The sequence below is a fragment of the Somniosus microcephalus genome, unplaced genomic scaffold (genome assembly GCF_052327205.1).
Source record: "Somniosus microcephalus isolate GS21.2 unplaced genomic scaffold, FLI_Smic_1.0 scaffold1396, whole genome shotgun sequence".
NCBI lineage: Eukaryota > Metazoa > Chordata > Chondrichthyes > Squaliformes > Somniosidae > Somniosus > Somniosus microcephalus.
This window is the reverse complement of record NW_028226583.1, coordinates 10001-17002: the sequence shown is the minus strand read 5'-3', so window position 1 is coordinate 17002 and position 7002 is coordinate 10001.

Genomic DNA, 7002 nt, shown 5'->3' with positions numbered 1-7002 from the left:
GAGCTGCTCTTATGTTCTATGATTTCCGACCTTGACAACTCATTAACCAGTGTTTCAAACAATGCACCAGGCCATTTGACGACCCCAACTCGGTTCCACAAGCGGGAAAGCAGCACCCCAAGGCCCGGTAAGGGGGCCGAATACATTCCCATCGTGAATTCCGTCCCAAATGTGAATGACAAGTTTTCAGTTAATCAGTTGCCTGCTTGGTTACTCATTTGTCGCTCTGACATTTGGTTAACCAGTTGTCGATGTTCAAATTTCAGTTAATGAGTAGCCTCTTTGAAATTTCAGTTAATGAGTTGGCCCTTTGGTTACTCATTTGTCCCTGTGTCTTTTGGTTACCCAGTTGTCGATGTTCGAAATTCAGTTAATGAGTTGCCTCCTTGGTTAATCATTTGTCGCTCTGACTTTTGGTTAACCAGTTGTCGATGTTCAAAATTTCAGTTAATGAGCTGCTCTTATGTTCTATGATTTCCGACCTTGACAACTCAGTAACCAGTGTTTCAAACAATGCACCAGGCCATTTGACGACCCCAACTCGGTTCCACAAGCGGGAAAGCAGCACCCCAAGGCCCGGTAAGGGGGCCGAATACATTCCCATCGTGAATTCCGTCCCAAATGTGAATGACAAGTTTTCAGTTAATCAGTTGCCTGCTTGGTTACTCATTTGTCGCTCTGACATTTGGTTAACCAGTTGTCGATGTTCAAATTTCAGTTAATGAGTAGCCTCTTTGAAATTTCAGTTAATGAGTTGGCCCTTTGGTTACTCATTTGTCCCTGTGTCTTTTGGTTACCCAGTTGTCGATGTTCGAAATTCAGTTAATGAGTTGCCTCCTTGGTTAATCATTTGTCGCTCTGACTCTTGGTTAACCAGTTGTCGATGTTCGAAATTCAGTTACTGAGTTGCCTCCTTGGTTAATCATTTGTCGCTCTGACATTTGGTTAGCCAGTTTTCGATGTTCGAAATTCAGTTAATGAGTTGCCTCCTTGGTTAATCATTTGTCGCTCTGGCTTTTGGTTAACTAGTTGTCGATGTTCAAAATTTCAGTTAATGAGTTGCCTCTTTGAAATTTCAGTTAATGAGTTGGCCCTTTGGTTACTCATTTGTCCCTGTGTCTTTTGGTTAACCAGTTGTCGATGTTCGAAATTCAGTTAATGAGTTGCCTCCTTGGTTAATCATTTGTCGCTCTGACTCTTGGTTAACCAGTTGTCGATGTTCGAAATTCAGTTATTGAGTTGCCTCCTTGGTTAATCATTTGTCGCTCTGACTCTTGGTTAACCAGTTGTCGATGTTCGAAATTCAGTTAATGAGTTGCCTCTTTGAAATTTCAGTTAATGAGTTGGCCCTTTGGTTACTCATTTGTCCCTGTGTCTTTTGGTTAACCAGTTGTCGATGTTCGAAATTCAGTTAATGAGTTGCCTCCTTGGTTAATCATTTGTCGCTCTGGCTTTTGGTTAACCAGTTGTCGATGTTCAAAATTTCAGTTAATGAGTTGCCTCTTTGAAATTTCAGTTAATGAGTTGGCCCTTTGGTTACTCATTTGTCCCTGTGTCTTTTGGTTATCCAGTTGTCGATGTTCGAAATTCAGTTAATGAGTTGCCTCCTTGGTTAATCATTTGTCGCTCTGGCTTTTGGTTAACCAGTTGTCGATGTTCAAAATTTCAGTTAATGAGCTGCTCTTATGTTCTATGATTTCCGACCTTGACAACTCATTAACCAGTGTTTCAAACAATGCACCAGGCCATTTGACGACCCCAACTCGGTTCCACAAGCGGGAAAGCAGCACCCCAAGGCCCGGTAAGGGGGCCGAATACATTCCCATCGTGAATTCCGTCCCAAATGTGAATGACAAGTTTTCAGTTAATCAGTTGCCTGCTTGGTTACTCATTTGTCGCTCTGACATTTGGTTAACCAGTTGTCGATGTTCAAATTTCAGTTAATGAGTTGCCTCTTTGAAATTTCAGTTAATGAGTTGGCCCTTTGGTTACTCATTTGTCCCTGTGTCTTTTGGTTACCCAGTTGTCGATGTTCGAAATTCAGTTAATGAGTTGCCTCCTTGGTTTATCATTTGTCGCTCTGGCTTTTGGTTAACCAGTTGTCGATGTTCAAAATTTCAGTTATTGAGTTGCCTCTTTGAAATTTCAGTTAATGAGTTGGCCCTTTGGTTACTCATTTGTCCCTGTGTCTTTTGGTTAACCAGTTGTCGATGTTCGAAATTCAGTTAATGAGTTGCCTCCTTGGTTAATCATTTGTCGCCCTGACTCTTGGTTAACCAGTTGTCGATGTTCGAAATTCAGTTACTGAGTTGCCTCCTTGGTTAATCATTTGTCGCTCTGACATTTGGTTAACCAGTTGTCGATGTTCGAAATTCAGTTAATGAGTTGCCTCCTTGGTTAATCATTTGTCGCTCTGGCTTTTGGTTAACCAGTTGTCGATGTTCAAAATTACAGTTAATGAGTTGCCTCTTTGAAATTTCAGTTAATGAGTTGGCCCTTTGGTGACTCATTTGTCCCTGTGTCTTTTGGTTAACCAGTTGTCGATGTTCGAAATTCAGTTAATGAGTTGCCTCCTTGGTTAATCATTTGTCGCTCTGGCTTTTGGTTAACCAGTTGTCGATGTTCGAAATTACAGTTAATGAGCTGCTCTTATGTTCTATGATTTCCGACCTTGACAACTCATTAACCAGTGTTTCAAACAATGCACCAGGCCATTTGACGACCCCAACTCGGTTCCACAAGCGGGAAAGCAGCACCCCAAGGCCCGGTAAGGGGGCCGAATACATTCCCATCGTGAATTCCGTCCCAAATGTGAATGACAAGTTTTCAGTTAATCAGTTGCCTCCTTGGTTAATCATTTGTCGCTCTGACATTTGGTTATCCAGTTGTCGATGTTCAAAATTTCAGTTAATGAGTTGCCTCTTTGAAATTTCAGTTAATGAGTTGGCCCTTTGGTTACTCATTTGTCCCTGTGTCTTTTGGTTACCCAGTTGTCGATGTTCGAAATTCAGTTTATGAGTTGCCTCCTTGGTTAATCATTTGTCGCTCTGGCTTTTGGTTAACCAGTTGTCGATGTTCAAAATTTCAGTTAATGAGTTGCCTCTTTGAAATTTCAGTTAATGAGTTGGCCCTTTGGTTACTCATTTGTCCCTGTGTCTTTTGGTTAACCAGTTGTCGATGTTCGAAATTCAGTTAATGAGTTGCCTCCTTGGTTAATCATTTGTCGCTCTGGCTTTTGGTTAACCAGTTGTCGATGTTCAAAATTTCAGTTAATGAGTTGCCTCTTTGAAATTTCAGTTAATGAGTTGGCCCTTTGGTTACTCATTTGTCCCTGTGTCTTTTGGTTAACCAGTTGTCGATGTTCGAAATTCAGTTAATGAGTTGCCTCCTTGGTTAATCATTTGTCGCCCTGACTCTTGGTTAACCAGTTGTCGATGTTCGAAATTCAGTTAATGAGTTGCCTCCTTGGTTAATCATTTGTCGCTCTGACTCTTGGTTAACCAGTTGTCGATGTTCGAAATTCAGTTAATGAGTTGCCTCCTTGGTTAATCATTTGTCGCTCTGGCTTTTGGTTAACCAGTTGTCGATGTTCGAAATTTCAGTTAATGAGCTGCTCTTATGTTCTATGATTTCCGACCTTGACAACTCATTAACCAGTGTTTCAAACAATGCACCAGGCCATTTGACGACCCCAACTCGGTTCCACAAGCGGGAAAGCAGCACCCCCAAGCCCCGGTAAGGCGGCCGAATACATTCCCATCCTGAATTCCGTCCCAAATGTGAATGACAAGTTTTCAGTTAATCATTTGCCACCTTGGTTCATCATTTGCCACTCTGACTTTTGGTTTCCCAGTTGTCAGTTTTCACATTTCAGTTACTGAGTTGACTTTGTCTTTCTCACTCTGTGTATCTCTATCTTCTCTCTGTCTCTCTCAGTGTATGCGAGTGTCTGTGTGTGTTCCACTGCCGCCCGGCCAACCGGGTCCAAAGGCCCGCCACGTTACACACGAAAAACCCCGGTCTCGCTTCGGAGCGACGGGCACCCGGCTTCTCGGTGTCGGACCGACTCCGTTCAGATACCGCTGGATGCCCCTTGCCCCTGGCTTGCTCTGGCAGCCGGCGCGTGCAGGCCGCCCCCTGCCCCGCCGTCTCAGTGGTCGGAAAGCGGTCTCCAGCCAACGGCTGTACCTCGGCCGCGGAAAGAGGCAGCTACACAAGCGAGGCACTGCTCTGTGCGGCCCCGCCACCCCGTTCAGCTGCCGTTGTCCCCGACCGGATCGGACTTTCCTTCCCGAAGTTATCCCCGATAAGCTGCCGCTGACCGACGGCCCGTCAGCCGCTGCGGGACGGCGACACTTTCCCGAACTTGCCGGGGTCCAGGCCGATAATATAGTGTGCGCCAGCGCCGGGGCTTTCCAACGAGCCATCCCCGAACGAAATCGGACACGGGAGTCGGGAGCGACAGGCGTTCGACTGGTGCCGGGCAACCGGGTCCAAACGCCCGCCTTGTTAAACACACGTATACCCCAGGCTCGATTCGGAGCGACGGGCACCCGGCTTCCCGGTGTCGGACCGACTCCGTTCAGATACCGTTGGATGCCCCTTGCCCCTGGCTTGCTCTGGCAGCCGGCGCGTGCAGGCCGCCCCCCGCCCCGCCGTCTCAGTGGTCGGAAAGTGGTCTCCAGCCAACGGCTGTACCTCGGCCGGGGAAAGGGGCAGCTACACAAGCCAGGCACTGGTCTGTGCGGGCCCGCCACCCCGTTCGGCTGCCGTTGATCCGGACCGGATCGGACTTTCCCTCCCGAAGTTATGCCCGATAAGCTGCCGCTCACCGGCGGCCCGTCAGCCGCTGCGGGATGGCGACACTTTGCCGAACTTGCCGGGGTCCAGGCCGATAATATAGTGTGCGCCAGCGCCGGGGCTTTCCAACGAGCCCTCCCTGACCGAAATCGGACACGGGAGTCCAGAGCGATAGGCGTTCGACTGCCGGCCGGCCAAACACAGGCAATCCCCCGCCGTTGCGGACCCGCTCCAGGACAACCGGGTCCAAACGCCCGCCTCGTTACACGCACGAAAACACCGGGCTCGATTCGGAGCGACGGGCACCCGGCTTCCCGGTGTCGGACCGACTCCGTTCCGGTACCCTTGGATGCCCCTTGCCCCTGGCTTGCTAGGACAGCCGGCGCGTCAAGGTGGGCCCCCGCGGCTCCGGCTCAGCAGTCGGAAAGCGGTCTCCAGCCAACGGCTGTACCTCGGCCGGGGAAAGGGGCAGCTACACAAGCCCGCTACTGGTCTGTGCGGCCCCGCCACCCCGTTCAGTGGCAGTTGACCGCGACCGGATCGGACTTTACTTCCCGAAGTTATCCCCGATAAGCTGCCGCTGACCGACGGGGCGGCAGCCGGTACGGGTCGCCGACACTTTCCCGAACTTGCCGGGATCCAGTCCGATAATATAGTGTGCGCCAGCGCCGGGGCTTTCCAATGAGCCCTCCCTGACCGAAATCGGACACGGGAGTCCGGAGCCAAAGGCGTTCGACTGCCGGCCGGCCAAACTCAGGCAACCTCCCGCCGTTGCGGACCCGCTCCCGGACAACCGGGTCCAAACGCCCGCCCTGTTACACGCACGAAAACACCGGGCTCGATTCGGAGCGACGGGCACCCGGCTTCCCGGTGTCGGACCGACTCCGTTCCGGTACCACTGGATGCCCCTTGCCCCTGGCTTGCTAGGACAGCCGGCGCGTCAAGGTGGGCCCCCGCGGCTCCGGCTCAGCAGTCGGAAAGCGGTCTCCAGCCAACGGCTGTACCTCGGCCGGGCCAAGCGGCAGCTGCACAAGCCCGCTACTGGTCTGTGCGGCCCCCCCACCCCGTTCAGTAGCAGTTCACCCCAACCGGATCGGACTTTCCGTCCCGAAGTTATCCCCGATAAGCTGCCGCTGACCGACGGGGCGGCAGCCGCTACGGGACTGCGACACTTTCCCGAACTTGCCGGGGTCCAGGCCGATAATATAGTGTGCGCCAGCGCCGGGGCTTTCCAACGAGCCCTCCCTGACCGAAATCGGACACGGGAGTCCGGAGCCAAAGGCGTTCGACTGCCGGCCGGCCAAACACAGGCAACCTCCCGCCGTTGCGGACCCGCTCCCGGACAACCGGGTCCAAACGCCCGCCCTGTTACACGCACGAAAACACCGGGCTCGATTCGGAGCGACGGGCACCCGGCTTCCCGGTGTCGGACCGACTCCGTTCCGGTACCACTGGATGCCCCTTGCCCCTGGCTTGCTAGTACAGCCGGCGCGTCAAGGTGGGCCCCCGCGGCTCCGGCTCAGCAGTCGGAAAGCGGTCTCCAGCCAACGGCTGTACCTCGGCCGGGCCAAGCGGCAGCTGCACAAGCCCGCTACTGGTCTGTGCGGCCCCCCCACCCCGTTCAGTCGCAGTTCACCCCAACCGGATCGGACTTTCCGTCCCGAAGTTATCCCCGATAAGCTGCCGCTGACCGACGGGGCGGCAGCCGCTACGGGACTGAGACACTTTCCCGAACTTGCCGGGGTCCAGGCCGATAATATAGTGTGCGCCAGCGCCGGGGCTTTCCAACGAGCCCTCCCTGACCGAAATCGGACACGGGAGTCCGGAGCGAAAGGCGTTCGACTGCCGGCCGGCCAAACCCAGGCAATCTCCCGCCGTTGCGGACCCGCTCCCGGACAACCGGGTCCAAACGCCCGCCCTGTTACACGCACGAAAACCCCGGGCTCGATTCGGAGCGACGGGCACCCGACTTCCCGGTGTCGGACCGACTCCCTTCTGGTACCACTGGATGCCCCTTGCCCCTGGCTTGCTCGGACAGCCGGCGCGTCAAGGTGGGTCCCCGCGGCACCGGCTCAGCAGTCGGAAAGCGGTCTCCAGCCAACGGCTGTACCTCGGCCGGGCCAAGAGGCAGCTACACAAGCCCGCTACTGGTCTGTGCGGCCCCGCCACCCCGTTCAGTCGCAGTTCACCCCGACCGGATCG